Here is a 9,193-nt window from a genome sequence, read left to right on the forward strand (position 1 = left end):
GCTTGGTTTTAAACGTGTGTCTGAGGCTAACCTTGAAATTTTCTTTTGTTTCACATTCTTTTGTATTTTTCTTCATTTCTCACTCATTGCTAGTTGTAGTGACAGTTATATGCCTTAATAGTGGTGAACTTCCAACTAAATCTAGGAACAGATATAAGGTTTAACGAGTAGAATTTTGTTCTAGGAAATTCTGACAATTTCACTCAGATGTTTTGATTTTATTTGAATTTTGCTTTCATTTTTTGCCACATAGATAGATAGATAGATAGATAGATAGATAGATAGATAGATAGATAGATAGATAGATAGATAGACAGTATGTATGTATGTATAGATGGATGGATGGATGGATTGTTGGATGGAAAGATGGATGGATGGATATACGGATGGGTGGATGGATATACGGATGCATGGATGGATGGATGGATGGATGGATGGATAGACAGATAGATGGATAGATTGCTAGATGGGTGAATAGATGTCTAGATGGGTAGATAGATGGATAGCTGGATATATTGATGGATAAATGGGTAAATAAATGGATAGATAGATAGATATCCGAGTGAATGGATGCATAGATAGACGGATAGAAGGTTGGTTTGAGAGATGGATAGACTGGTAGAGAGACGGACAGATAGCTGGTAACTGGTCTAAACCTGAAGTAATCTTAATAAATTTATTGTACTCGTTGAATATATTTGTTTTTTCCTTCTTGTGAATATTACCTAAAGTTTTATTGCTGTTTTTCACATTTGATTATGCTCTTTATATTCAATTCTTATTTATTTCTATTTCTAAAAAAAGTATAAAAAGCATAATCAAATGTGAAAAACAGCAGTAAAACTATAGGTAATATTCACAAGAAGGAAAAAACAAATATATTCAACAAGTACAATAAATTTATTAAGATTATTTAAACAATGATTAATTTAAACAATGATTAACACCTGATGTGTGAAATGGAATTCCAGCAGAACACATCAGGTGTTAATCATTGTTCTCACCCTGTATTTTTTCCCCAACAGTTTTCACTTTAAAATAATTAAGTCCCAACGCCATCCACAGAACAAACAGGAAAGAATTAATATAGGAACTAATATAATACTGACTAATATAATATTTCTAAAAGCTATAGATTTAAAATACCAGTTATATATCAGGGTGTAATTCACAGAATAAATCATTTTGAGCTAAGAATCTTTTAACATATATTAAGTGAATTTCTGATATTTTCATGTCCCCAATGTTGTTCATTTAATCTTAAACAAAATAAATGAAAATAATAAATTGAATAATTCTAATGGTTAAAAATAAATAAATAAATAAATAAATAGATAAATAAATAAATAAATAAATAATAATAATAATAATATAATATAATTATTTTTATTATTATTATTATTATTGTTATTATTATTATTATTATTATTATTATTTTATTGGCGGAATCTGACCATAAAGAGCACGCTAGCGTTCCGTCTTTTGTCCTTCTTTGTCTTTTATTAGAATTGATATTTATAATTTATATTTATTGATAATTTATCATTTGCATAATCCACTTCATACATACAAATCAACCATATTAAAAGGTTTTTGTTGTTTTATTTGGAATTAAAAAGCATGTATGGCTTCACATCAGCTGTACGTTGTGCTACTACTGTACATGAGGCCTTGCCTGCAAATCTGCTGGAGTGGCGACTATAATCATTAGAAACAGGCATTTCTGATTCAATCGTATGATGTGTGGTTCAGTATATATAATCTACATATAAGCAAAACGAGCCAAACTTTAAACAAATACGAATATACGAATCGTATTTATGAGCAAAGTCCGGTTGATCAGCAATTGACCTATTTAACCTGTAAGAATATATTAATTCATTCATTCATTCATTTTCTACCGCTTATCCGAACTACCTCGGGTCACGGGGAGCCTGTGCCTATCTCAGGCATCATCGGGCATCAAGGCAGGATACACCCTGGACGGAGTGCCAACCCATCGCAGGGAACACACACACACACACTCTCATTCACTCACGCAATCACACACTACGGACAATTTTTCCAGAGATGCCAATCAACCTACCATGCATGTCTTTGGACCGGGGGAGGAAACCGGAGTACCCGGAGGAAACCCCCGAGGCACGGGGAGAACATGCAAACTCCACACACACAAGGCGGAGGCGGGAATCGAACCCCCAACCCTGTAGGTGTGAGGCGAACGTGCTAACCACTAAGCCACCGTGCCCCCCTATAAGAATACAATGTGTAGAAAAAAATCAAGTAAATCGTATTTACCACAAAATTTTAAACATCTGGTATAAAATTGAAAACATAAATCACAAAAGGGGATCAAATGAGCATATGCTATTGTTGTATCTAAACAAATGGGATATCAATTCCAGGTAAAACGATTAAGAAATCGTTTAAACGATAACAATACAGTAGACTGATAATTCCAGACAAACGATTCGATAAAACGATCAGAATTTTATGTCAAACTGCACATTATATATAACGTATTTGATCATACTGTAATACTGTAGTGTCACATAATTTGCTAGACAGTGTAGAAAAATGCAAATATATTCGTTATCAAATAATTGTGTAGCGCGATAACAATTATATGAGTATACAGTATTTATGTAGTCATTCGTATGTCACTTAATAATATACTATATGACCAAATGTATGTGGACACCTACCATCACACACACACACACACACACACGCGCGTGATTCTTCCGATCCAAACTAACACAAATTTAGAAACATAGGACGTGTTTGTCGTCGCTTTGTACAGTGCGTAATGCAAGGCCCATAAAGACCTTGGTTTTCCAAGGTTGAAGAGGAAGCTCTTGTGGCTGGCTGAATAAATCTCCATCAGCCACGTTCATAATGTTGTGGAAAGTCTTCTTAACAGTGTGGAGGCAGTGTGGAGTGGGATGTGGTAGCCTAGTGGTTAAGGTGTTGGGCTACCAATCGGAAGGTTGTGAGTTCGAGTCCAACGTCCACCAAACTGCCACTGCTGGGCCCCTGAGCAAGGCCCTTAATGCTCAGTTGTATAAAAAAAAATGAGATAAAATGTAAGTTGCTCTGGATAAGGGTGTCTGCTAAATGCTGGTAATGTTATAAGTGGTGGAGGATGAACCACTTGTTATGTTGGCTTTGTAGAAGCCAACATTCTGTTTTCCTACTGGAGTTATTTTTCTTAGCCAACTTTTTATAAAAAAAAAAAAAAAAATGCGGCCTAGGGCTTTTGAGCCACATGCACCAAATTCGGATATGTCATAGATCCTGGTCTGTAGTTGGTTGCTATTACTTTTCTAAGCAATCAGAATTCCAGCATTCCCGGTACGGAAGCTCAAAGTGGCCTTTTTTCGCATAGACTTCCATTATAAACTTTGGAGGTTTATAACTCGGCAGGTTTTCGAGCGATTTACACCAAACTCGGACAGGTTCTTTAGGACCTTACTCCGGGCGAACATCCCATAGACTTGAATGGGGAATTCCTAAAATTCACGTCACGTGACGTCTTGTGTAGCCCCGCCCCCAAAATAAGCGAAATCAAAAATTAGCACAACATGGACATGTGACATATCAAAACATTCAGCACAATGAGAGGAACTGCCTCACGTGTATTCTGACCATGTCACGTGACGTGACGTCACATGATTCATTCATTCATTCATTCATTTTCTACCGCTTATCCGAACTACCTCGGGTCACGGGGAGCCTGTGCCTATCTCAGGCGTCATCGGGCATCAAGGCAGGATACACCCTGGACGGAGTGCCAACCCATCGCAGGGCACACACACACTCTCATTCACTCACGCAATCACACACTACAGACAATTTTTCCAGAGATGCCAATCAACCTACCATGCATGTCTTTGGACCGGGGGAGGAAACCAGAGTACCCGGAGGAAACCCCCGAGGCACGGGGAGAACATACAAACTCCACACACACAAGGCGGAGGTGGGAATCGAACCCCCAACCCTGGAGGTGTGAGGCGAACGTGCTAACCACTAAGCCACCGTGCCCCACGTCACATGATGTCATGTGAAAATCAAAAATTTGCACAACATGGACATGTGACATATCAAAACACAGCACAATGAGGGGAACTGCCTCACGTGTATTTTGGTCACGTGAAAATAAAAAATTTGCACAACATGGACATGTGACATCAAAACACTCAGCACAATGAGGGGAACTGCCTCACTTGTATTCGGATCATGTCACATGCTCATGTCCGCTCGCCTCCAAAAGTATTGGCACCCTAGCGGTCCAGTAGCTTTCACAATCTTTCTGTCCACTTGTCTCCAAAAGTAACACTGACCCTTATGCACAGGCCTTTGCGAATACTTGCACCGTCAAAGCCAACATCAAAGTTTGTTGCGACGAACTTTACAAATCTAGTTAATATTGCTGATGTATGTGCATGGAAATTACTAGATGGCCACCTAAGGGATAGTTGGGAGGTTTTTAAATTTTTATAGTATATTTAAATTTCTTAACAGTGAATCCAATTTGCAAATGTTCAAATTTAAATAATAATACTAATAATTCTTTGCGCCGTACATTTGAGTAGGCTTTGTTGGTCTGTCTCTTTGTGTTCTTGGTGACTTGGTAGATCTTAGCTACATGAAGGTTAAAAATCATGTAATGCAAATGTTGACTTTCACTCCCCTATTGTTTTTCTATAAAAGAGAGCATCCACTCAGTGGATTGATGGTCGAGGCTCTTCACCCAATCCTTGTGAATGCTTCATAACAGCAGTCTCTCTCTCTTTCTCTCTCTCTCTCTCGTTCTCTCTCTTCCTTTCTCTCTATCAGATGAGGCCTTTTGTCCGTCTCGGAGACCCAGACACAACAGTGCGCAGAGTCACACAATCGCACAATGGTTCAGCTACAAAGCCATACACAACTGAACAATGTGGCCATCTCTAAAGCAAGCGGAAGGGAGTAGGTGGGGTGGGGGGTGGGGGTTGGGGGTAAGGTCATGCACCTGCACCCTAAGAGCCCTCAAAGGGTTGTTGCAGGTGTCGTCATGTTGTTTTGGTTTTTTTTTTTAGTGCAAACCTACAGCTTTTAGTCTCTGCTGTTTGCCGAAGTAGGACCAGCTTTCATACTTCATGCACGATGATGATTTCACAAAATCAGTTAAATAAATCACAATCTTTAACATTCCAGTGGAAAACAATATAAGATGTTCATAAATAAATATAAATTGTGTTTACAATCTATTAAAAGTTCTCTGCTGGTTATTAGTCGTTTTTTTTTTTTTGTTTTTTTGTTTTTGCTGAAATGTGACAAGTATTATAAGAAAAGCAAAGTAAAGCTTTAAACTCCATCCAGACTAATTGTGCTTTCATACACATTCATCAACATTTTTTGGAATTGTACAAAACTGTACGGAAACGTTGTAAATTGATTCAGAAATAAAATCATGGTTCATGGTGATCGTGTCCTCTCTGTGTCTTTCCTACGGTATTTCTCTATATTTACACCAACTCTATATTTTAAAAAATTCCAATTATTTTCTATAACATTAGTTAAGAAAATGATTTGATCCTATTTGTAAATGCTAATTATCTTATATCATCTTCTATATTATTTACTACTAGTTTATAATCCTTTATATTGTCTTTTCAATTTTAGAATAATTTTTCTTTAGCGTCCAAAAAAAGTGATAATTAAAGCGTTAACCAAAAAAAAACTACTGCTTGGCGTTGGGGTGTCACAGAAGGGGTTAAGTTTGTTTTTCTACAGCTGATAAATGAAAGGAAGTCTGTAGAGGAAGGAAGCTATATGCTAAAGACTCACACTCCTGCCTTACTGTAAATGTTAGCGATCTGTTTACATCAGCGCTGGTTTACAGAATCCATGTAACCTGATCTGAGTCTGAAGAGAGAAACACCTGGATAGCTCCTTGGGTGCATGTATACACATGCCAAGACCTTCAGTCAGTCACATAGTAAAGTATCCTCCTCCTCCTCACCTCAGCCAGCTTTCCTTCTTTTGTTTTTACCTTCAGACTTAAGGGTATCGAAAGCTGGAAATATCCTTCTAGCATTCTTTAGAAGGAGGAAACCCCGAAGGCACGAGGAGAACATGCAAACTCCACACACACAAGGCGGAGGCGGGAATCGAACCCCCAACCCTGGTGGTGTGAGGCGAACGTGCTAACCACTAAGCCACCGTGCCACTTTTTATGTATATTATATAATATAAATTAAATAAGGAATGGCTGCTGAAAGGGTTGGACCTCTTTACTTAGCTTATTAAACTACAGGTTATGAATAAATGCTCTATAGTAGACAGAGATCGTGGACGTATTTAATCGTAATTATTACGTATTAAATAAAAATCGAAATCAAAATGATTTTAGAGAGGAGTCGCGGTACAGTCCGTCAGCGGAGTCCGAAAAGAAAGTTAGAAGTTTTCAGATCTAAAAGATTTAAGCTAAAGTTTCACCATATGAAGGTTTTCCATGCAGCCACTCAAAAAAAAAAAAAAAAAAAAAAAAAAAACCAACTCATAATAAATTCACCAAGCCGTTATAATTTAATTCTTTTAATTGATTTCAGCACATTGTTCAACCACTCGTATCAAAAAACTGCACAAACTGCAAATCCCCCCTCCCCCCCTAAAAAACAAAAACAGGCTCAGTTTGCAACCTTACACAACAACTTGTTAAAACATTAAAAAATAATAATAATAAAAAATAATAATTCAAATGCTATTTTGGACTTTAGATGACCAAACGTTTTTTAGATTTAGAAATAAAAAAAAAAAAAAAAAAAATCCACATAAATAAGTTAGTTTTAATTTTCTCAGTGTTTTTACAAAAGTTATGTACACAGGTACACTTCAAAATTGAAACAAATACACAGGCTGTGTGTTCTGCAGAAATATTAATTTATACTTTATTTCTATAAATAAAAATTGTCATCATTTACCACGGAATCAAATGGGAGTGTAGGTGCATACAGCTGAGAGATTTCTGATATTACTTTAGATGTGTGGGAGTGCTGGTGTCGAACAGCGTGAAACGAAACAGGAAAGGCCATCAGTAGAAGATTTCACACACACACACACACACACACAAAAAACCCCACCAAGATACATATTAAAGAATAATTTATGAATAAATGAGGGATACTTTAGTCTTTCAGTAAGTGCCTCACGTGGTGTTAATACTGGTTGATGCTACATGGTTTGACTGAACTCGATCGCTCAGCTGTCCTAATCAGAATCAGAGACATAAATTATAGAAGAGAATCATTTCGATTTTAGCGTGCGATTTTAGATAAAGCTCTGCGTTATCTACAGAGTATATTGATTGGATGAGGTTTTCTTTTGAAGAGACCTGGAAACCACACCGATCTATGTACCGTGTATCACCCGAGCGCTGTACTGTAGGTGTGCACAGCTGTTCCGAGCGTGTGTGGACACTCCGATGGTTTTCAGTGACACAAAGGAACACAAAGAGACATCCAGTGGAAAGAAAAAAATAAAAAATAAAAAAATCTCGGGTACACCGCCTTAAAAAAAAAAAAAAAAAAAAACAGCATTTTGGGAATTAGTTTTTTTTTTTTTTTGAGAAAACCCTAAATTGCAGCTCTTCCAGTCAATTGGAATTCACCCTAGTCCAAGACTTAAAATAAAAAAAAAAAAAAAAAAAAAAAAAGTAATATGTATTATGTGCTACATACAAAAAGAAAATATGTACACAGGTAGTAAGAAAATAAGAATGAGCAAAAAAGGAGATTAAACCTAATTGCACACTGCTACATAGACTGCTTTTGAGGCAGTTGATTTTTTTTTTTTTTTTTAGTGCCACAATGTTTGTTTCAGTGCTTGTCCAATCTCCCCGCTATTTGAGCTGACAAGCTTTTCCTTTCCTATCGTTCTTCACGCCGTGAATGTTTTGTTTGCCAAGCACTGAAGCCGTCAGGAGGGAGAGAACATCTTCAGCTCTGTAAAAGAAAACGGCGCACACGCGTCGAGAAATGGGTTAATCTCAAGGCAAATGTTGCTTCAGTGTACACAATATAGTTCTCCCCAAAATACAGCCATTTGTGTGAGTCAGTAATACCTTGACATTTAGAGAGACAAGAGAAAGGTTTTTGAGTTAAGTACATTATTGTACTACTCCAACCAATGACATTAGCACTTCCTCAAATTACACACACACACACACACTTAAGGATTTACATGTACACTACTACTTAAACCTGTCCTAACCTTTGTACAGTAGTTTGTATAAATATTCCATTTCACAGCCAAGTCACTGACATCATTCCTGAGTCAACAACAGTCTACTGTTGCATCAGTCCTTACTATGAGCAATCACAAAGCCAATCCACTACACAGCCTAATAACCCATACACATAGTACAAATGCGTAATTGGTCTTTATATGCTGTTTATTTCACAGGTTTAAAAAAAATGCATCTTTCCCGTGTACAAAAAAAAGGGAACAAAAATCCCACACTAGCATGTATTGAAAAAGTTGCCTTTTTAGTGCCACACCTAAATGAATGAATATTTAGTTGTACATTTATATTCAACACACTTGTGACCATTATTATTGTATGATGTATGATTATTGCTGTGTGGGTAAAGTCTGTAAAGGATGCACAAGTTGGTAGTTTGTTGGTGGGTGTAAATGTTTGAGAAGGTCACACTGAGGTGTTACTACACTGTTTTCAAGCAGCTTCTCATTTAGCGCACAGACAGGGAGAAGGAGAGAGAGAGAAACAGACGCACACCGAGAGACAGACACAGACGCAGATGCAGACAGAGACGCAGACAGAGACAGAGACGCAGACAGACACAGACACAGAGGTGCAGACAGAGACACAGAGGCAGACAGAGACACAGACAGAGGCACAGAGGCAGACAGGGACAGACAGACAGAGACAGAGAGGCAGACAGAGACACAGAGGCACACACAGACACAGACAGAGACACAGACAGAGACACAGACAGAGACACAGATGCAGACAGACATAGCTGGTAGTAGTATAATAGTAATAAAGGAAGTGTTAACCCCTTGCTTCACCACAGAGCATTCTGCTTTTACACATTCTTTTCAAAGCATTTAAAATAAGTAAATAAATGAATGAATGAATGAATGAATAAATAAATAAATAGACCAAATAAATAAGTACATACAAGTATAA

At 37.3% G+C, this 9,193-nt stretch overlaps 2 protein-coding genes across 2 annotated transcripts in view; one reads left to right on the forward strand and one right to left on the reverse strand.

Moving 5' to 3' along the window:
- kcnq1.2 (potassium voltage-gated channel, KQT-like subfamily, member 1.2) overlaps window positions 1-4,961 on the forward strand; it is a 140,359-nt gene extending 135,398 nt beyond the window's left edge. Inside the window, exon 21 of the mRNA XM_060886275.1 lies at window positions 4,840-4,961. The gene's annotated coding sequence lies outside the window, so the exon portion shown is untranslated. The remainder of the gene's footprint in view (window positions 1-4,839) is intronic.
- A 1,946-nt stretch (window positions 4,962-6,907) lies between these two features.
- cdkn1bb (cyclin dependent kinase inhibitor 1Bb) overlaps window positions 6,908-9,193 on the reverse strand; it is a 4,238-nt gene continuing 1,952 nt past the window's right edge. The window contains exon 3 of the mRNA XM_060887135.1: window positions 6,908-7,985. The gene's annotated coding sequence lies outside the window, so the exon portion shown is untranslated. The remainder of the gene's footprint in view (window positions 7,986-9,193) is intronic.

Source organism: Tachysurus vachellii, chromosome 14 (genome assembly GCF_030014155.1).
Source record: "Tachysurus vachellii isolate PV-2020 chromosome 14, HZAU_Pvac_v1, whole genome shotgun sequence".
NCBI lineage: Eukaryota > Metazoa > Chordata > Actinopteri > Siluriformes > Bagridae > Tachysurus > Tachysurus vachellii.